Below are 23,832 nucleotides of genomic sequence, written 5' to 3'. Positions count from 1 at the left end.
AGGAACGCATCTACAGACAGCGCATCACACTCTTCCAACAGACTGACGCAGAGATACATGAAAGGTACAGGCTACACCCACAAACCATCATGGACCTGATCAGGGACCTGCACCCACTCCTGGACCAGCCAACAAGAAGGGCGCATGCCATACCACCACATGTGCGGTGCTCTGCAGCCTACATCTACTAGCATCTGGCAGTTACCAGGGGGTGATAGCTGCGGTGGGCGGTGTATCCCAGAGTTGCCTGTCCCGTTTCTTCAGGAAGTTCCTGGATGCCATGATGCAGAGAATGCACCACTACATCAGCTTCCCAAACACACAGGCTGAACTGCAGAAAACTAAAACTGACTTTTATCACATGGCACAGTTCCCCCATGTCATTGGCTGTATTGATGGCACACACATCCCAATCTGCCCACCAGCTGCCACTGAGCACATCTACAGGAACAGAAAGTCCACCCACTCCATCAATGTGCAGGTAATCTGCGATGCAGGGAACATCATCACTGATATTGTAGCGAAGTTTCCTGGGAGCACCCACGACTCCTACATCTTCCAGAACAGTGGGATCTACACACGACTGCTTTCTGGAGAATTTGGAGACGGATACCTGCTAGGTAAGTAACAGTGACGCCCCATGAGACTTGCAAATCATAGTGTATTGAGACATGTGACTGATGGTTCACTTTCACTCACCTAGGCGACAGTGCATATGCCGTGCGGTCATTCATCCTCACTCCCTACCTACACCCAGCAACCCAGAGTGAGAGACGATATAACGTGGTACACAAATCTACACACAACGTGGTGGAGCGCACGTTTGGACTTTTGAAAAGCAGGTTCCGCTGCCTCCACAAAAGCGGAGGCGCACGCCAGTACACACCCATCATCTGTTGCAAGATCATTGCCACTTGTGCAATGCTGCACAACCTTGCCACAAAGAGAGGTACAGAGGTAGAACTAACAGATTTTGAGGACAATGAGGATGATTCAGGTCAGCCAGAGGACAACGCTGCTGGAGTGCCAACAGCAACAGATGGGAGAGAGAGACGGGCAGAGATCACATGCAACTATTTCTGAGTAAGTAAGGGGACACAGCCAATTGTTGTATGTCATGACGTAGTTTTAATGCGGCACTACGCCACAACACCAAACTTTTATGCCATTCTGGCAACATTGCGTATGTACAAGGAGTAAGTCCAGGGTTAAGTCACCCAGTAGTATATGGCTATGCGGTGCAGCATTAATGCTTGCGTCCACGCGCTACAGTGTGGGATGGCACGGATTGAGCCTCCTCACTACTGCCAACCCCAAGCCGCCTGCTGCTCCTGCGGGTTTCTGGGACCGGGGGTGTTATGCTGCTCCTGCTGCTGGTGTCGATGCTTTCTGCAGCATCCCCTGCACCACTTGTGGCCGCCTGACTGGTCAATAGCACCTCCAGGGCACTGGTGACCTGCACCATCCCCCTAGTAACGTCGCTGCTGCAGTATGTCAGGCCCTCCTGCATGTTTACTGAGCGCCGGCAGAGTAGTGAAGTTGCAGTTGCCAGGCGGTTGAGTGCCCTGGTGTGCCTGTCTCCCCTCTGGCGTTCCCGGCGCCTTGCAGCTCTATCTGCGTCTAACTTGCTGCACAACAGCTTCATGGACTGTGACACGTCCTGCAGGCCCGCTGCCATGTCAGTAATCCCCGCCGCCATTGCGCTGATGTTCCTGTCCATGTTTTTGAATGTGGTTCTCAGTCCCCGCACATGCCGCTGAACTGACATGACTGCCTTTGTTTGTAGGCGCTGCTGCTTGAGCATGTTGCCCTCGAGTCCCGCAAAGACCCCATGGCTGTCACCGTCTGCTGGTGGACTCTGAACCCGCGACCTGCGGCGCCGTCTTGCACCCGTGTGTGCTCCCTGTGAGGTGGTGGGCACAGTGGCATAGCTCCCAACCTGGGGCATTGTGTTTGGCTCCGGGCCCCTGCTGTCGTCCGATGAGGTCTCTAACGCTGCCAACCTGCCAGCAGCACGCCTCCTCGGCATCACAATTGCAAGTGGTGATGTGGGCGGTGACTCATGCATGAGTGGTGATGCGGCCTGTGGTGGTGGTGATGCAGGCTGTGGTGGTGGTGATGCAGGCTGTGGTGGTGGTGATGCTGGCTGTGCAGTACTCGTGCTGGCCAGAGCTGACCTGTCTTGCCAGTGTGCCCTCTCTCCTGTACCATGTGCAGTCCTGCGCGATGTTACATCTGTGGACAGAAATGCAACATCAGCTCAGTGTACCTGAAGGGCTGCATTGCAAGCATTACAATAAATTCATGTAACACTCTCACATTGTCCTCTGCCTGCTTTTGGCTAATGTGTGTACCATGCATTGTTGTCCTGTGCTATTCACTTCATGGTTGGGGGTTCCCTGACTACATCTCCCATAATGCATTGCCTGTCTGCACTAACACATGGACTGGAGTGGGATACTCATTTCACAATGGGGGATGTGGGAGAGGGGTAGGAGGGGCTACATTGCTGTGCATTCGTCTTACCTTGTTGGGTGGCGGCTCTGGCAGAGCTGTCAGCATCCCCAAGGCCCACGACGCTCTCGTGCTCTATTGTGGCCTCCACCAGCTCCTCCAGTTCGGTGAGGGCAGGTGCCCTGTTGATTCCACCTCCAGTCTGGCTGGCCTCCTTCTGGATTTCCCCCATCTTCCTCTTTGTCACAATCCTCAGGTCGTACCAGCGCTTTTTGAGTACCTCAATGTCCCTGTGGGTCACTCCCACAGCATTGACCTGCGCCTGGATACCCAGCCATATAGTGCGCTTCTCAGACTCCGGCACTTGCAGGGACTGCCTCCCAAACAGCTTCTGGTGCTGCTTCACCACCTCCTCCACTAGCACCTGGAGTTCCTTGGGGCTGAATTTCATCTTCCTCCTCCTTTCCCCTCCATCTCTCTGTGTCCTCTGGCTGGACATGATGATTTTGAGCTGCACAAACAGGCACTGGCTCCCTGCCTCTCCTCTGCACTCCAAGCCTCTCCAGAGTCTGTTAATTGTGTGCACCTGCCTGGATGTGGCCACTTCCTGGTTGGGTGGGGTGTGGTTGCACAGGATTGGCTGTTTCATCCAGTCATGTGATTTTCTTTTCCTGATTCGGTAAATACCGATTCGGTATTTACCGAATAGGTAAATACCACCTCGGTATTTTCCGATTCGGTAAATACCACCGTGGTATTTACCGATTCGGTAAATTCCGATTCTTGAATACCGAATGTTACCGATTCGGTAAATATTACCGAATTATTACCTACATATAACTTACCGATTCTTAAATACCGAATCGGTACGGTTCGGTATTTAAGAATCGGTAAATTTTATTTACCTACATGAGGCCCATAGTGTGCTCCACCATCTGAAACTCTGAATTGGCTCCAATCCACCACAGGACTGCTAGAGTTCACACTTTGGAATCCCGGGGTATTTAGGGAGAGGGGGCTTCTTAGGATGACTTCCCCTGTCGAAGTGGGCAAGAAAAATTAGCAATAACCTCTACGCGCTGGTAGAAAACTCCCAGCATGCCGTGGACATAGTGGCTTTGTTTCTGAGATTAAAACAAGTGCATACAACCTCACAAAACATGGCGGCGGGACTGCTTTGTAATGTCGGCGCAAGAGCTCCTGCCTTGCCAGCAGAAGCACATTCGTCGGAAAAGATATCTGCAGAGCAGGGGAAGATCCCAAAATATAGCGGGTGGTCGTCTTTTGAGCTGGCAGATGTGTGGGATCCACCATGCAAGTAGGCTGGTGCACTGGCAGCCAATGTCTACATAAATCCCCAAGGGGCATATTAGCAAGAAGAGGCGATAATTATCTCAAACCCATGTTAGCGGCATTTTTGTTATCACCGTTTATCACTGGATTTCATCGCCGAGATAGCGCGTTATTAGCAACGCATATCTCCAATGTGAAAAAAAATCCAGTGATAGTGGCGAAAAACCAGAAATAGCGTGAGAATACCAGCGCTAAATTAACTGCGCTAATGAAAAGCTTGGTAATAGGCAAGATTGTACGATCCACCTCCCATTGACAAGATGGCTAAGTCAAGGTTTTATCAGGCGTTTAAATCCAGCGATAATCTTGGTTAGCAAGACTTTTTTTATCGCTTCACGGGCATTGATAATAGGGGGAAGTTGTGTTTGCGACTGTTTCCCTTTACTTTTAGTGAGGAACGCCTACTTTGCATGTCATTAGCGATAAATATCGCTGACATGCAAAGCGGCGAAAAAACGGACGCTATTACCAGTAAACTGTCGCTAACAGCTGTTAGCGACAGCTTGCTAATGGGGCGATAAAAGCCCTTGATAATATGCCCCCAAGTGTTTTCATATTATCAAATACCAACTATGCTTTTAACACTGATTAATCGTTTTTACTTCAAAGACGTATGCAGTGAGTCTGCTTACAGAAGTTCTCTTTTTCTTTATTCACTGCTAGCCAATTGTGTGCCATCCAGCTTTGTACAAGTTCAAAGCCTTCATTTACTGTCTTGTTCAAAGTAGTTGCATATAATAATCCGTGTATTGTCCGCATATGTGCGAAATGTCACAGCGGTCTATTGTAGCACATCATTTAAGGATTTAACATAAAAATTTACAATATTCTTGAAGCCCTTCAAATCTATGAAAGTATTAAGATTGCATTACATTGTGTTTAACAAAAATACCTTAAGAAAAATTGGCAATAGATCAATGAGTTAATCAAAAGCCTCTGAAACATTGTCACCTGCAAGGTACAGGCTTTTATCTGATGAAGACAGCTCAGATGCTTGCAGCAGTGAACCTTATATAACCTACAAGTCCCATTTTAAAAAGGTGTCAGTAACAAGTGGATTAATGCACTTGACGCTTAAGTAAGATAGGGATGCATGTGTGCGAGGGGATGAGGGGGAGCCTATTTGTATTTTATTTTGCAGATGAGGAACAGGGTGCTTTGCAGAGAACATTTATATGTCAACAGGAGCATCTAACATTTGCATGGCTTTAAGAAGGACAATAAAGTGCACACTGGATCCAGTTCAAATCAGATTAAAAACATATTTTTTGATGTAGAAGTGAGAAAAATAGACACAGGATATGGCCAAGATGGCGGCGAGAGCGGTCGCACTGAACTGAGCTCCGCTCCGGCCCGCCGGAAAAATCACCTAGTCCTGGCTGAGTGAGCCCGGCAAAATAAGCAGCGAACATCTCCCCGCACCAGTCTATGTCCCGCTGGTGTTTACAATCGATCTGTGGGGCTGTGGAGGCCTCGATTCCGAGAGGTGCAATGCTGGGCCTGTGGGGCCTAAGATCTACTTCGACGGAAGCTGCTGGTCGCTCGGCTTTCCCACACACACAGGCCACAGACGGTCTCTGAGGAGCTGAGACGGCCTCCACTCATGCTCCAGACATACGGCAGGACCGGGCTGAACTGCCCATGAACCTGCTGCTGTGCTACGCAGCACCAACAGAGCACCGCACATCACCGGGTACGTTGATCCACACGGTCTGCAGTCGCAGCGGCGAATCGCTCTAGAGGGGTGCTGCGCGATTGGAGGAGCCTGAAACTTAGACTGGGGTCGGGGTGGCTCGGCGGAGGTTACTGATGACTTGGCCTACCCATGCACACAGGACACTGTCGGCGCATGAGAGACTGTGACGACCCCCACCCCTACTCGGGAATTACTGAAAGCTCGGGCAGGACCGCCCGTATCCCTGAAGCCGCGACGCGAGATGCTAACAGTGGCGTCCCAGAGTGTGTGGACCTGCGTGGCCTGCAACAGCTACAACAAACTGTCCTAAGACGGGTGTGCCCCACGGAGTGCTGCGGAATTGAGTTGGCATTGGGAACTTCCCCTGTCGGTAAAACTGGGGCAAAGAGTAGAGGCCAGTTCTGATCCCTGAGACCTTCTTCCCCTCTATACTGCGCAGAGTGGCCTGGGAGAGGACAATTAGCAACCGGCAACAGCGCATTTGCCATCATCTATACACATCCTTATTTTGGGGACTACAGCAGAGGGGATGCAGCGCAAGGCTGGACGGAGGGCCTGCAGTGACCCAGACCTTCTCATCAACTGGCTTTTGAGACCCCGAGGCTTGGAACCTATTGAGGAGCGCCCCATCCAGGTGACCCTCTGAAGCTGTGTAATGTGGGGCGAATTGATACATGTGATGTCTTCTGAGAAGTACATTAGACAGCTCAAAATTATACTTGTAGCGCAGCCCACTGCAGCACTTTGACTCTACACCCCCATAAACTGGATTGAGTAAGTGCAAGCGAGGTCCCCACACGTGGGTTTGCTTTGCGTCTCGCGGACACAAGCTGCAATGATAAGATCACACGATACAGCCACACTCACACTTGCCCCAAAAATCGTACACTCGGCCCTCTGCTCCCTATTAACGCCGAGATGGGTAAAACCAGAGGGGAGAAGCACCAGGTGCAACGACCGGAGGTGGACTCGAGGCCCAAGAATGCAAAAAGTGCCGACAGCCCGGAACTGTACACTCTTGGGGACCGTAGTGACCACTCACACAGATTTGATGAACTGATGGCGGAGATATTTGATATTAAAACCACCCTAGGCACAAAGACTGACTCACTGGGTATAGATATGGAATACCTCCGGGATGACCACAAGAAATTGAAAGGCAGGGCGGAGGAGTCTGAATTCACTTTGGCGTCTCTACGCCCTACGGTGACCGCGGCGACTACTCAGCTACAATCCCTCCAACATGAGGTAGACTTCCTGAGAGCACGGGTGGAGGACCAGGAAGGGCGCTCATGCCGGAACAATGTCCGCATTGTAGGCCTTCCCGAACAAGTGGAGGGACCCAACATGGAACTCTACTTAGAGGAATGGTTCTTCAAAGACATTTTGCAAGGCAAGGCCTCGAAGTTCTTTTCCATAGAATGTGCTCATAGGGTGCCAGGAGACCCCCCACGCCCGGGAGCTACCCCCGGACCAGTGGTGGCGAGACTGTTAAATTATCATGACAAAGACCACATATTGCAAGCTACTCGTGCTTGAGGCCCCTGGCAAGTCGAAAATCCAGATTATACTTTAGCAGCACAGCGTCGCTGCTCTTCTTATCTGGAGGTCAAGAAATGCTTGAGGGACCACATAATCCAGTCCTCACAACAATTTCTGGCGCCTTTCCGCATTCGCCACAAGAAAGGCACGGTTTTCTGCAATAGACCCGCAGAGGCGTGGGCTTGGATCGATCTCCAGGGCCTGGCACACGCAACACCCCCATCACCGATGGACTCACGACAGGTCTGGAATTGGTGGAACCCCACAGAGGCCATGGCAGGGGAAGGCTACATCATCCAACAAAAGCCCAGTTAGCTCAAGAGCGTGCACGGGCTATCAAGAGCACATAGGTAGCCCCACATCCTCCCACAGACTGGACTCGGTCTCGAACACAGAACTATACCAAACATCGCCTCTATCGGCCGCGCAGCTTGAGGTACTGGCAGGGGATGGACTGGCCCTTACTTTGCAGACTGTCGACATGCTGGGCTGAACACTCCAGAGCATTTACTAAGGCTTCCATTGTAAAGACTGACCGCTACGAATAGCCTAGTGTGCCACCAGGCTGAACCATGAGGGGCGACACACTGGAAATGACACCTTGCCTGCTGCGCCCCCTTCAGCAGATGATAAGTAGCTGATATGACACCAATTTTGTTTATATCTGTTATGTATCATTTTTCTGCACATTTGAATTGTATTTTAGTGCAAATGGCCAATTGCCTGCCTGGGGTGGGATGTTGAGGAATCTTTTTCAGTATGTTTAATATGTTGATCTCTCTCATTGTCTATGTAGTGCAGGGAACGTGGGCTGCTAATGCATTTTGGTGTCATGTGCAGGGGGTGGGGTGTGTGGGTGTGAGGTGTTGGGGGGACTAGATTGTGGGGACATCCTATGTGTCAGACATTTCTCACACCATTAGATTAGTGATGTTTGAGGATTATACATTGTTGACCCGGAATGTGAGGGGTTGGTGGGCTGCGCTAAGCGACACAAAGTGTACCAATATTTGTGAAATCATAAGGTCACGTTCGCACTGTTACAGGAAACACACCTCACCATACAAACACTTGATAAACACTGGAGGGGTATGATCCTGGGTACCTCGTACTCGGGGTATGCAAGGGGAGCGCTTATATGGGTGGCACTGGGGACCCCGCTCCAGGTCACACACCCCCGGGTGGATGCACAAGGCCATCATGTTGTCATTGAGGGCATATTGACTGGATCTCCACTGGCGCTAGTATCTCTATAGGCCCCAAATTCAGGGTAATCCTTATTCCTACTAAAATTCACGCCGTCTCTGCTTGTGGATCCTACGGCCTCAGTGTTTTGGGGTGGAGATTTTAATGGGGTGTGTGATCTTGACCTGGACCATTCCCCCCTCTTGGGGGCACAATCCATCAAGTTGGTGCAATAAATGAAAGAGTGGGCCTCTAACATGCAAGTCCATGATGCATGGCATAGGAAATATCCTTTGGCATGCACATACTCACACTATTCAGCGCTACATGATTTGTATACTAGGATAGACACTATATATTGTTTGGACAATGCTCTACGCAACATCTTACAGGCTGACTACTTGGCATGAACACTATCTGAACATAACCTATTGAAATTAAGTTTGTCCTGGGGTGCGAAAAGACATGACATGTCGACCTGGCGACTCCCATGCGCACACTAGCTGACTCCTCATTCCGGGCTACTCTTTCTAACTCCATCGATTCATATTTCTTGATGAATGCTGGTACTGCTTCATCAGTGAGAATGGAATGGGACGCTTTTAATGCGGTCCTTCGAGGACATGCAATCTAAACCACGTATGGTACCCGTAAATCACTGGCAGATGCGCTTCAGACTCATGAAACGGAAATACGAAGATGTGAGCAACTCATCTCTAATGACCATCAGGTTGGCCCTGCCCTGGGCCAAGCCTGCCTGGCGTACAAAGGTGCGATGGATGACCTATGCACACTGGACTACAAAACATATCTAGCTCGCAGACACAAGGAGGGAGATAAAGCGGGCAAGCTGCTGGCGTGGCTATTGAAATCTGACACCTCTCAACACCCCATTACTGCCGTATACACATCTACCGGGACCCTTACAAATACACAAGAAGCAATTAATCAGTCCTTCTTTGAATGCTAAACAGCACTGTATGCAGCTGTAGTCCTCCAGGACCATGCCTCCACACAGGGCTTTCTCACTGAGATTCAACTTCCACAAATCACACCAGCGCACTTCGACACCCTAGAGGACCCCATTACGGTAGATGAGATAGCGGAGGCAATCTGGCAATTAGCAACCGGTAAGACTCCAGGAATGGACGGTTGACTATCAGAGTTTTATACTACTTATTCTAAACAGCTAACGCCACGGTTGGCCAGCATGTACACCGAAGCCTTTGAGGAAGGTGAACTCCCACTCACTCTGAGAGAGGCGACACTGGTGGTCCTACCAAAACCGGGCTGAGACCCTCTTTTAATCGCCTCATATTTTTCCCTATCAATGTTGAACATTGATTATAAGATTCTCTGGAAGCTACTTGCGAATAGGTTAATTGCGGCTGTCCCTTTGCTAGTCCATGAAGATCAAAACAGTTTTATACCAGATAGAAACACTGGTTTGAACCTGCGATGATTTCTTGCAATGCTGGAGTGGGCAAGGGGGAAGGTGAAGCTGCCCTGGATAGCGTCCCTAGATACTGAAAAGGCGTTTGATATGTTGAGTTGGGACTACTTGTTGATGGTGTTGTCGGGGTTTGGCATTGGCCCTAATTTCTTAAGATGGATTGGGTTGTTGTACCACAGACCGCAGGCCAAGGTAAAGACGGGTCACTTTTTTTCCTCACTTTTTACGATAGCGCAGGGCAGGCGTAAAGGTTGCCCTCTGGAGCCATGGAGCCACTGACGTGTAGATTACGACAGAGAGTAGTGGAGTGGGGCCTACATGCAGATTGTTGATGGCACGTAATGTCGCTATATGCGGGTGACACCTTAATTTACCTACGTGGCCGATTCAAAGTACTTCAACAGATAATGGACCTGTTAAATGAACACGCACAGGTCTCAGGACGGTTAATTGGTCTAAATCGGTGGTGTTCCGGATGGCACCCATGTCTTTGGCCCAGAGGCAAGCCGCGCCACAAACGTCACTGAAATTGGCGTTTGATACTTTTAAATATTTGGGGATACAGGTCTACCACTCAGGGGTGGACACCATAGACGGTAACTTGGGGCGTGCCATCATTAAAGCCCGATCGACCCTCCCATTCAGGTTAAGTCTTCCCATATCTCCCATGGAATGGGTGGGATCTCCAAAATGCTGGTCCTTCAGAGTCTCCTTTACTTCTTTTACACACTCCCCTATCATTTGCCGCGGAAATTCTTTAATGATCTTGAATCTATTTTGGTCTCACTTAGATGGGTACACTCTAGGGCCAGGGTAGCTCTACACAAATGATAGCTGCCATTATCAGTGGGCGGTCTGAGTGCTCAGAATTACGAGCGTTACTACGCTGAAGTACAATTGCTATGGCCAATGAGTTGGTTAGGTAAGAGTACCCTTACTGAATTGGTAATGGAGGCCGTATCCTGGGATTATCCGACAATATTGGAGTGGTTGTTGGGAACCACTACACTGACCTTGAAACAATGTGGCAACATACTTATGACGGTGGCTAGACGTAGTTGATCCAGATATGTGCTTCCCAAGGGTCGGGTAGCCCCGTATGCCCCAGGCCTGCCACTGGAAGTACTCCCTGGCTCATTTACCCGTCACAGACGCTCGGAGCTCGGCTCCTGGAGATAGAGGGGGCTGGACACTTCCTACGAAAGTGGGGCAAGGATCAAGCTGAACCCCCCACATCGCATCTTGCAGACATTACTGACACATGGACGGGGCAGACATGCAGTACCTGCCATATACACCTCCTTCAGGTTGAATGATGCACCCGCGTTGGTCGCCCTACTTGCGTACTAGGAAACTGAATTAACAACCACTATCTAAGATAAACACTGGGCACAATGTCTCGGCCACCCAAAACGGTTTCAGACAATAATGGGTTGAAATACACCCAGTTCAATTACCAACACCACATGTACCTCATGCGCCACAGGCTAGCATGCATGTACTCAACAACTGCTGAAAGATCTCCCAGATGCCGTGACCAGGGGGCCACATTCACGCATATGGTATGGACATGCACAAGCATTCAAAGGCATTGGAACAATATAGTCACTATACTCACAGAGGCAGCTGAAACCCAGGTGTTAGTGCAGCCCACCCATATCTTGCTGGGCGCTACAAAGCGCTCAGCTTCGCATAAAGGTCTGAATAAGTTCCTATTCCTAGGCCTTGCCAAATGCAAAGTAGCTGTGACATGGAAAGCCCAGACGGGCCCCAGCGTGCACTCATGGCTGCTATATCTCCAGAGGGCACTAGTATCAGAACACACAAACCAGCTGGCACAGACTTTGTGGGCCTTAGCACTCCCCCACGACAGAGTCCTACCTAATGGAAAGATTACCTGTCCCTAATTGAGACCAAGCTGGCCGAGATGGGCCCCCCTACGTAGGCGGAGTGTGCCTCCCCTTCTTCCTCCTTCTCCCCTCTCTTCCTGCCACTCCCCCTCTCTTCCCTTGACACGCCCGCACAGGGTGGTCCACCACGCACAACTATCCACATATGTGACATCCACTGAAATGCTACACTGACAGGTACACTCTGTTATGTACCCACACGCAGAGATCGACTTATAGTTTTTTTTCCCTTTATATGTTATTTTACATTGCTGCCCGCATGTGATCTCATGATGGAATTGATCTGATGTACTTCCAACTTGTATATACTGTATGTAAAGGTACTCTACTATGGACATGTGTGGCGACACAGAATACAAGATGGACCTTCCTTATCAATGGCTGGAATTCTCTGGGCATCCCGCCAAAGCCATTCAAACTACCGTTATAGTAATGTTAAAATTGGACTATGTTGTACTGCAGATGCTATTAATATTATGTTGCGGAAATCAATAAAAATCTTTTTTTTAAAAGGTGAGGAAAACAGACAGGCCAAGGCACACTTGCATTTTTATATCAAACATATTTGTTAAGGTACACACATTTCCAATTATATGTACTGGTTTATTCATCAGTGTGCCCTTAATCACTTGGTTTTTGGTTACATGAAAGTGGGTCTGGAACCCAGGTCTTCCTGTTACTTGGTCAAAATGTGTATATTAGAAAATGGTAAAATTATCGGCTTTAGAGTTTGGCAGAAAAGATACTCCATCACAAATGTGGCAGATATCACGTCCGCCGTATTACAAGCACATAATAGCCTATAGAATTTATAATATCGAATATGGCATCCCTCAAACTCTAAATAAAGACCCTTAAGCTGCTTCCTAAATTGTGAGGTAGGATATAGGAGTTTATGGGTAATAAGCATGATACCTGTTCCAAATGTACACTGTTAAAAAATAGAAACTGATGTCCTCCAACAAATGTCAAAACTATTTAAGAACCATAATATTTACATACTTGGCAAACGTAGGTCAGTAAGTCAGCATTGTCTTGCATAACAAAGATGGTTGGGAAGTATGAAGAGATATGTGGCGGTGTCAGGATTCTGCCATCCACCAACTAGATGGTGCTAACGAGGGCCCTTAGGGGTCCTACGTTTACCCCAGTATATCCCAGCACATTATTCTACACATTACAGATTTCCACACCACCATCCGCATGTATCATGCTCCCTGTAGTCCCCTCTGTCACCAGAATACTCCTAGTTCACGCCCAGGTCGTAGATCTTTGTCTCGTAAGTTTGTTCTTGGATCCTATGGCCATTCTGAACTTGTTATACATACATTCTGGACTTTTCACTCTCTTGCCTCCGATCCACATTCTATTTCAAACTTTCTTGTTTCCTCTCTTGGGCCTCTTGGTTTGCCTGGTCATTTCCTTCAAAGCCTTAGGACAGCTGTCCTTTCATTAGTGGTTTTCTGATTCCTTTCACATGGTGTATTCTTTGCTCCTGACACTCATCACTGCATCTGTCCTCTTCTCCTGAGCTTGCACCTATTTCTGCCCTGTGAGCTCAGTGTGTAGCAGCTCATATCTGACCTTGCTGATGAGTCTCATGAGTTCTGTTGTATCGATGCTGCTATATTTCCTGGCCTGCTCTTTGATTGCTCTTTTCATTGATATGTGATTCAATTTTCATGTCCTGACTGGTTATTTGCATCTTATTTCTTGTTCTTGTGATTGCTGCTTTCCTAGTTCTGTCAGCCCTCCTAGTAATTTCAGGGGTGTCTCTTCCATTGGAGTGGAGGAGTGCTGCCCCACTTAAATGCCCCCCAAAGCCCCAGAGATGAAAAATAAAATGGTAATTTATTACTATTTTATTTTACATCATCCCATCCTGAACCGAGTGGCAGCAGGGAGGAGTGGTAGGCAGAAGGCTGCCTGTGCACATTTTAAAGTGTGCATGTCTCTTGGGCAGGCTGTCTTGCTGCGGCCAGCCAAACATGCACACTTTAATCCTCTCAACCCAGCTGGGTTGAGAGAAAGTGCAGGCCTCCAGCATGCTGGGAGCGGTAAGAGAGAGTGTGCTCGCTCCAATCACGGAGCTGCTCTCATGCCGGTTAACGGCGTGTGAGCAGCGGCAGGATTGAGTCAGGGAGTTTGCTGGTGCCTGCACTACTGTTGAGGAAAGAAGATATCCGGAGCAGAGGACGTGTCTGGTAAGTGTTTTACATTTATTCTTTTTTTTCCAGTCCTGTTCTTGATCTTGATTCCAGTCCTGTTCTTGATTTTGATTCTAGTCCTGTTTACCCCCCCCCCACCCAAAGTCCCAGCCCAGCTCCTGTTTCTGTGTTACCCGTTCTGCTCCCAGGTGCAGTTTCTCGAATTTGTGTTATATTCAGAAGCTTGTGCCCTTGTCACGGAGATGCATCCAGCCCTCTGTGTCCATAAAAGCTGTTGGGTTTCTCCTTGAACTCTGTGGGCCCGATTCACAGAAATAACTTAAGACAAAATCCTAAACTTACTACCATTTTGGTATTCACAGAAGGCACTTACTCATTTTGGTATTCACAGAAGGCACTTACTCATTTCGGTATTCACAGAAGTTAGGAGTCCTAACTTTAGGACTCCTAAATGCCTTCTGTGAATACCGAGGGGCATATTTATAATAACTGACGCATCCCTGCATATCAGCAGGGATGCACCAGTTATTTTGCGCCCCAGCTCCGCCATCATGGATGCGCCGCATTTATAATGCGGCGCACCATGGGGCAAAAACGGCACAGATGCGTCACGCATCTGTGCCGTAAAAGTGGCGCATTGCTGGAGTTGCGTCGCAAGCACGACGCAGCTCCAGCAATGCTCTGGGGGGCCCTATCTGCACAATGCTGCGTCAATCCTTACGCCTGCTTCAAGCAGGCGCAGGGTTTTGACGCAGCATGGGCTCAAAAGTGACTGAGTGAAATCTTGTAGATTTCACTCAGCCACTTTTAGGAGGCGTTCCTGCGCCAGAACGCCCCCACCTGCCCTGGAACGCCTACATGTGGCGCAGGGCTTTACAACGTGACGCATCTCCCAGATGCGTCACGTTGTAAATACCCCGAACCATGGCGCAGGATTTGCGCCGCTGCTGCGTCACAAAAGTGACGCAACGGCGGCGTAAATGAGGCGCAAGTCAAACATAAATCTGCCCACGAAAGTCTTAAAATTAGGATTTTTCTCAGTTTAGTAGTAGTATAGTTAGGACTCCTAACTTTAGGACTCCTAAATACCTTCTGTGAATACCGAAAGTCTTAAAATTAGGATTTTTCTCAATTTAGTAGTAGTAAAGTTAGGACTCCTAACTTTAGGACTCCTAAATGCCTTCTGAGAATACCGAGAGCCTTAAAATTAGGATTTTTCTCAGTTTAGTAGTAGTAAAGTTAGGAGTCCTAACTTTTGGACTCCTAAACTGAGACAAATCCTAATTTTAAGACTTACGGTATTCACAGAAGGCATTTAGGAGTCCTAAAGTTAGGAGTCCTAACTTCTGTGAATACCGAAGTGAGTAAGTGTCTTCTGTGAATACCAAAATGAGTAAGTGCCTTCTGTGAATACGAAAATGGTAGTAAGTTTAGGATTTTGTCTTAAGTTAGTTCTGTGAATCAGGCCCTGTGAATCTAATCCACTTCTTGCCTTCTTCTAAGATCTTTTTCATCTCACAGTGAGATTACTTTACTCGGAGTTTACAAACTATTTTTTAGGATCGTTTGTCTATTGTTTCCAGGTTATCCCATCTTGGTGAACTTGTGTTATCTTTCTAGTTTCCTTTGCAGGCTTCCAGTTCATGTTCAGTTCTGTGATCACAGCCTGTTCCAGCCTGCTCCATTTCTATGTATTTTTCTACTTTTATCTCCAAATTTCAGGATCTCTTTTGCATATGTTAACCCCCTTCTCCTGAAAACCTTGGGCCTCATTTATGAAAAGTGACGCATCACTGCGTGAAAACAGTGATGCGCCACTTTTCACTGCGCCCTCCCTGCGACTCCAGTGATGCGTCATATTTACAGTATGACGCATCATGTCACAAGGAGTCACAGATACGTCAGTATTTCTGACGTATCTGTAGGCGCAAAAGTGACGCATCGCTGGAGTGTGTCACAAAAGTGACGCAACTCCAGCAATGTGTCCTTTCACATGGGGCAAGCCCCATGTGAAAGGGCCTGCGTCAGTCTTACGCCTGCCTTGAGGCAGGCGCAAGAAATTGACGCATTTGCACCCTAGAAGTGGCGCAGTGAAATCTCGTAGATTTCACTGCGTCACTTCTACGACCCTTTGTTGCGTCAAAACGCCCCCCTTGCATACATTATACCTGGCGCAGGTATAATGTGGCGCAGGGGTTTACAAAGTGACGCATCCACCTAGATGCGTCACTTTGTAAATATGGCGCAACATGGCACATGTTTTACGCCACTGGTGCGTCACAAAAAGTGACGCACCGGCAGCGCAAAAGTGACGCAGGGGCTCATAAATGAGCCCCCTTGTCCCCGGAGAGATCAAGTAACCCCATTATATAGCCTTAAAATGAGCTCCTTGTCCCAAACTCAGCTAGTGTCTCTGATAAGAGGACTCTAAGCATATTCTCTATGTCCCCTATACAAAAATGTAAAATATATTTTGTGCTTTCAGCTGCCCTCTTAGACTTTCCTGTTCCCGAAAAAGAGAACAGCTGCATGCGTATCAAGTGAACATTCTTCTCCTCTCCCCCTCTCATCTTAGAGAATATGTCACTGTGGGCAGAATTCACAAAATTAATCACAAATCTGCACTTGCAAAAGTACTGTTCCTCACAGGTGCAAATTTATGATTTTCGTATATTCAGGTGAGTCTTGAGTCATACGTGATTTGTGTGATTTCTAAAGGCTGTAATTTGCCCGGTGGATAATTGAACATACTATACAATTATGCACAGTGGAATGGCATCTTGTTGTGTAAATTCACATTTTTCTCACGTGTTCATACATTTAAACTGTCAGAAAGTGAGAATCTATGTCACATACACTTATAACATGCATCCAGGGACAAGTAATCCGATGCAGATATTTTGCACTGGATTCGCTGTACAGCCTGTGATTCTTGTTGGGCCTTAACTGTTTCCACCAGCTATGAAAAGTCCTTACAGATTGCCTGCTGTCCAGCTTTCTCATAGCCTCGTGGCTTTCTGGAAACAATCACTTGACAAAATGAGGGGCTGGGGTCACAGATGAGGGGATTCAATCAAACATTGAGTAGCTCTGCAAATCCCCTGTGATGGTCTCAAGGTGATGTAACTGTTTGCTGCTGCAATAAGGTTTGATCATTCAAACATTCAGGTCTTTAGTTGTCTTCTGAATTGCTGGAGCGATGGTGTGGTCCTGACGTACGGGGGAGGTTATTCCAAACATTGGCTGCCAGGGTCGGGAAGTAGCATCCTCTGCAGTTGGCTTGACGGATCCATGCGGTTCTGCGAGGGAGAGGGAAGCTGATCGAAGGTATCTGGTCGGTTGGTGGATGGTCAGGAGTTTGTTGATATATTCTGGCCCTTCGTTGTGCAGAGTCTTGTAGGCATGGGTCAGCATCTTGAACTAGCATCTCTTCTGAATCGGGAGTCAGTGTAGTTTCTTGAGATGTGGGTGTTGTGGGTCCTTCTGGGGCTTAGGGATGCCTTGGGCAATTCTCACCCTTAGCTGCTGATCTTCTGTGTGGGCGCTTTTAAGAGGAGGGGTGGTGACGAGGTGCAGCTGTAGGCCTGGTCACATGTCAATGGGGAGGCTTCATGCCCAATTACTGAGGCACCTGTTCCTAGGACACCATTTCCTCCTGATCAGGAGAAGGTCAATTGCCAGCCTCCCCTTTGTGGTGTGATGAGCTTCTGCCAGGAATCCCTTTGCTTGTGACTTTGTTACTCTCTGGGTAGGCATTCTCTTCCTGCTGGTCTCCTCTCCTTACTCCTCAGTGGTGACCTATCTTATTGTGCACACTGAGTGGCCGAGGCCCTTGTCCTTCTTCTCCCCTATGGCTGGACATACAGAAGCAATACCCCCTTACAAGTTCTCATGAAGGCAAACAGGAATGATGTTTGATTTCGATGACTCGTGGGTGCATCATGCATGGCAGTTAGTGGGACCTGTGATGGCAGATACATCTAAGTGTATATTGTTTGATAGTTCTAAGTGTACATTGTTTGGACTTAATTTCTTTTTAAGGAACCTTTTTGTGTGTTACAGTGTCAGACTAGTTGAAACATTTGGTGAACACTTTCTATGATCTGTGAGAAAAGTACACATGTATGCATGTCTCATGAGCATTCAGCAATACATAGTGCCATAGAACACGTATATGTGTGTCTCATGAGCATTCAGCAATACACAGTGCCATCGACATAAAACTAGGATACATGGCTATGGTGACCTTGTAATAACGAGAGAAGCTGTATCTTGCCAATGCTTTTTCTATAAATATACCAAAGAATGTGACACTCTGCCTGAATATTTTCTCTCTCTTCCTCAAGTAAGTGGCAATGCAACAAAGACCTTCACCACAATGATTACACCTGCTGGTGGGTGTGGTGAAGTAATTACTGTTGATTCCCGCCACTCCCTTGCATTAGAATGCATAGTGACTGGGGATGTAGCCTTGTAGCTTTATGTATTCTCGCCTTAGTCTGACATTAATAGTTATCATTATGTTTATTGTTGTCTTTTTTCATAAATTGCTGCTCATGAAGTAATACATTTTAAAATATGTTTCAATAATGTTTTTACATATTTATTACATATAAACAGGGTTGTTTCTATTTTTCCTATATTCTGTTAGTTCTATTCCCAGAATCCATTGATTTCTATGAGGTTCCCTTGAAGCATCTGTGTGGGCCATCAGTGGCTTCTGACATAATCCAACTCTTGAATGAAGTAGATTTGAGCCTGTTTGGGCTGTAGTACTTTTGCATATTGCAGTAGATGTGGATGTAACTTTATTGAAAGACAACTGGCTTACTCTTTTGTAGATATGTTTTTGTACCTGCATATCCCTCCCTGTGCACCTCGGTACTTTTCCACTTACTCCTTCCATTCTGTAGTAGATATTCCCCATTTTCCGCCCATCCCCTATTTCTCCTTCCACATTTCCGCAAAGAACGTGGACCTACTCATGCAGAGTTCACCTCTCTCACAGGGAAAACTCCACACAAGATAGAACAGGTGTAGGCAGAGATATCTGCGCGGACATTTGTGAATAGCATTTGTGAGTACGTAAAATAGTCCTACAGTGGTACTTGTTTACATAAAAAAAATGCTTTGGTGAATATGCCCGATGGTTATTCAATCAATATGCTAGTACAGTTTCTGACCTGAACCAACTCTCTTTGCAACCTCCTAGTGAATTTTATTTTTGATATCCTTCATAGCTTTTCCTTTCCTCCTTTCTTTAGACTCCTCTCCCTATGATCTTTTAGTTAAGAAGCTTAAGCATATTTTGTATCATAGCAGCACCAAGAAGCTGTGAGATTGAGTGAATTACAAATAAATATTAATATAAGATAACTTGCTGCCAAGACAACCACCTTGTGCTCTGCAGGGGCGTAACGAAGGGTAACTAAGTGCAGGTGGTTCCAAACCCTCCCGGAGGCCCCAAACCATTCAAGGGGGTTTCCATTCAACCCAAGGCCAATCAATATATGTTAAATATGTGAGACTTGGGGGCTCTTCATCACAACCTGCAAAGGGGGGAGGGGTCATCATTTTGTGCTACTCTACTGGTGCTCTGTAAGATGGGAGCTCTTTGCTCCACATCCTCTCTCTGCTAGCTTCAGCAGCTCTGCAACTTTCTAAAAACTCTACCACTAATGCATATTGTACCAGGTTGAGGCAGCTCATGGGATCCCTGCCTGGGGCTCATTGTATATCCACTGCACCTCGATGATTCTCTCTGAGTTTACTATACACAACAATACATTACCACACTGCTTTATTGACATGATTAGATAGACGTGTTGCCTAAATGTAGGTGTTCGGATGAGTTTCTTTCAATTTAAGACATCATTCAATTTCTGAAAGAGCAAACAAACTAGAAATAGAGAGAGGACATTTAATCTCTGCTTTGTATTCTATATATTCTGCAAAGATTCGTTGGTCGGGGCAATGCCATGTCTTCTTAGATGTCTCTGAACTTTTCAGTGGCTTATTTTGTTACAAGCTGCTAGAGATACAGTTTTCTCCTTGCAGGATTTATAATTTTGTTTACCAATTAGCTTTTGAAAGTCTTTGATGGTCGTCTTAAACCATCTGAAATAGCATGTCTTCTTTACTTCATATTCAGTCAGTGGTTAAGAAGATGAGTTTGATCTTGTGTGAGATCTGTGTTGCAAGGCTTGCAGTTCCTGTCTCCCTCCGGTTTCCACATCTGTCTGCGTTTGCCTTCCTCCATTTCCCGTTTGCGGTGATTTGTCCTGTACTTGGTTATTATTTATGGGCGTTTAGTGGTTTTTATTCTCATTAAATATTCTGCAAGGTTGTAGTCCTGCTTTAATGATATGAAACATTTCATCTTGTTTTCTGTCACTATCACTTTCCCCAGTGGGCTATTTATAGTTTTTCAGCTTATTTGGGCAAGTGTTACAGATACACATTTTATGTGTTTTTAATCTTCAGCTGTGTGTTTTTATATTTTACTTAGTTGTGTCCTGAAATTTCCATCTAACGCAGAGGGTGGTACCTTTTAAGGGCAGTCTTGCATGAATTGTTGGAGTGCTTTACAAAAACATATCGGTGTCTTTTCTGTTGTAATTGTGTCCCACTAAACAAGGTCTTGATATAATTTATGTTCTCAGGCTTCGTTTTCATTCAGAATTTATTTTTTTAAAGATAGTAAAATAATGCTATCATTTACAATGTGGTTCATGTTGAACAATGTGGACTTTATATCTCCAGATAATTCCAAGTTGGTGTACCTTGTACCTTGCTTGCAAATGTTTCTTCCATTTTCAGTGAGAAATCTGTATTTTTTAGGAGAGTGGTAGTCTAACCATTGGTATAGAAGAAGCAGATATCCTTGTCCTCATCTTGAAATATACGTTGTGCTGATGACATTGCCAGCGTAATAGGTAGTCTACTGCAGCACAAACAATAAAAGTCAGTCAAGCAATTCTCCAATTAGTCTGAGCCACGGCTCGCTTGTAGTCGCCAAACGCCGATTCCTTTTTGCCCACTACACCACTCTGGAGAGAGACTAATAAGCAAATCAGTTTTGCTCCTGATCCAGCAGGAATAGTTCAGCCACAGCTGCCGTACCCAGTCTGGATTTAAACACAAGTAACCCCAGACCACTTGCTTTGGCTTACTTAGGCCTCAAGAGTGAGGAATATATTGAGTCATATAGCACAGCAGCACAGGATCAATATCTGGGCATTTCCATTGCACCTAAAGCATCTACTGCAACAAAAAACATTGTGATCGAAGTAGTGTTTGTATCAATCTCAGCCACTGGCGATCGCACAGGTTCTTGCTTTCTAGTCTACTGGTTTTCACCCACTATGTCCTTCTTTTTTTAGTTCAAAAGGAAGTTTATTGAGATAAAAGAAAATACTAGCACAAAAAAGTATAAGGACAATAATAATAATAATAAAAGAAAAAAAATTACACATAATAAGCAATTCAGTGTTGAAAAGCATAAAGGATCAAAAAATGTAAGTCAAGACAACATACCAACTGTAAGAAAAAGAACAATATCATAAAGAATCGGTGAACATAAGAGTATTACAATCTACGTGAATATGCGCACTACAAGAGAAAGCACAGTTAAACCATAGAATAGCAATATGAAGGGAGTCATGGAGGTTTAGTCACTTCTTGCTGGAGGGGAGTGAGAGACAGAGAGCGTTGAGCACTAGCATCAATAAACTGTGTAACAGGAGACCATAGGTCCAAACATTTGGACGCCATATGCAGTGGGTATACAAAAGTTGTGTCCAATCTGTGATTGTAGCAGACAGCATACCACCATGCTCCCACTATGTCCTTCTGGACAAGACCAAATCTTTCTTGGTTCTGCTCCAGTATAAGAAGTCCAGCCTAAAGTGCCAGTACAGGTCCTCTCCAGACCATCAACCCCAGATTGTTTTTTTGCCTACGTATTCCTTGTCAGCGAGGGCCCCATCTGGGTATACCCATCATACATAGGACGTCTCCTGCAGCAACCAACAAAGTGATAGAGTGAATGCTTAAACTGTTCTCACCCCCTGGTGATTGCTTGGGCTGCATTCCAGTCTATTGTTTTCAAATAATGGACCACTCTGGAAAGAAACCAATCATCAGCAAATCAGTCTTGGCCCTACTCTGAGGAATCTTCCAGCCAGAACTGCCATGCCAGGTAACCTCAAGATAGGCACACAAACGACCACACACTGGTTTCAGGCTACCAGGGCAAGCTAGGGACTGAAAGCTTGAATCTACTGATACAGCATGTTAGAGACCCACGTATGGGAATACCAACTGCACTGAAGGCTTCTACAACATACAACACATTGATGGAAGGAATTTTTGATTTAATCTCACCTACTGGTGATTGCACAGCAATGCATTTTAGTCCGTTGTGGGCTGCCTGTTAGTCCATTATTTTACTCTTCATCTGCCAGTGGGTACAAATATTAAATCAGCTGTGGGTCTTCTTACATAGCAAAAGTTCAGCCCAAACTGCAAGGCGGATTTCCTCCAGACAGAAACACAAGCAACCCCAATCGAATTTCGGCCTCCTTAGGGATCACCAGGGAGGTACAGCTTGTGATCTGTGGTACATTGAGCACAGGACCCATGATTCTACATTCTTTTCACCCTTAGAGCAGCTACTGCAGTGAACAAAAAAAATGATGAAAGGAAGACCTCTGGCAATCGCTTGAGGCTCATTCCAGTCCACTTTGTTTTGTTCACTTCGACAACATGGACAGAGGACAGCCATATGCAATGAATCTTGTTCCTGCTCTCATTGGAACCATCCAGCCTGATTTACCAGTTTAGGTTCACTCCAGAAATGTTGAGTTCTCTCGCTTCTGTATTTTCCTTTTACTCTAATATTTTCTGAGTTCGGTGCTCTTAATGCCCTTTCATCACTTTTTTATCTCTTATGCTTTCTGTGCTTTTTCCTTCTCTGATTGCCTTTTTTTCTATCTCAGATCTTTGACTGCAGTTCCTTTTTTAGTTTATTTTCCTAACCTAATCTATGTTTCTACCATTGCTTACTCTTGCTTGTGTTATTTTTTCGCTTCGATCTTTCCCTATCCCTTTTTGCTCTGTATTGTGGCAAGGGCAGCAGAATACACAGGGTCATGTTAATCAAATTATTGGTGGGATGAAATCACTAGTTATATGCGTAGCTCCATGGGGTCAAGACACCGTGGGGCATATTTACAAGCCCCTAGTGCCACCGGAGCGCCATTTCTTTTTCTTACGCTCCCGTGGCGCTGTTTTCTGGCCCATATTTACTAGGCCACGCAATTCCAAATTATTTTGTGAATGCGCTTTTTCAAGCCTTGATTCAATGAGGGGCTTGAATTATCAAGAGGTAACACACAGAACCTTTCTACTTCCTCCCCTTTCTCGAGGAAATACATTGCTACCTTACTAAACGACCATAGTTTACCACCTATGGAATATTTTATTAAAAATAGAGAAATCGAATGGTAAATATGTTATCAGAAAAGGTTTACAAGAGACAGATCTAATTAATGCGAAGAGATACAAGTTTGCAGGATACCTTCTGGAATCTTTTGCCTAGGCAGCACTTTATCGACTCAAATCAGTATGCTGTATTTAAATATACAATCTAAGGGGCAGATTTATGACGTCTGGCGCATCTCTGCTAATCAGCAGAGATGCGCCAGAAGAGTTGCGACGCATCTGCCCACCCGTGCGCCACCATTGATGTGCCGCATTTACAATGCGGCGCACCGTGGCACTCGGATGGGCAGATGCGTGTCGCATCTCCTGTCGGAAAGGCGTCGCATTGCTGGAGTTGCGTGGCCGCTCCAGCAAGGCTCGGGGGTGCCCTATCCCTTACATGCTACGTCAATCCTTACGCCTGCTTCAAGCAGGCGCAGGGTTTTGACGCAGCATGGCCTTAAAAGTGACTGAGTGAAATCTTGTAGATTTCACTCAGCCACTTTTAGGAGGCGTTCCTGCGCCGGAACGCCCCCCCCCTGCTCCAGAACGCCTACATGTGGCGCAGGGCTTTACAACGTGACACAT

Source organism: Triturus cristatus, chromosome 3_2 (genome assembly GCF_964204655.1).
Source record: "Triturus cristatus chromosome 3_2, aTriCri1.1, whole genome shotgun sequence".
NCBI lineage: Eukaryota > Metazoa > Chordata > Amphibia > Caudata > Salamandridae > Triturus > Triturus cristatus.
Note: the sequence above shows the minus strand (reverse complement) of the source record.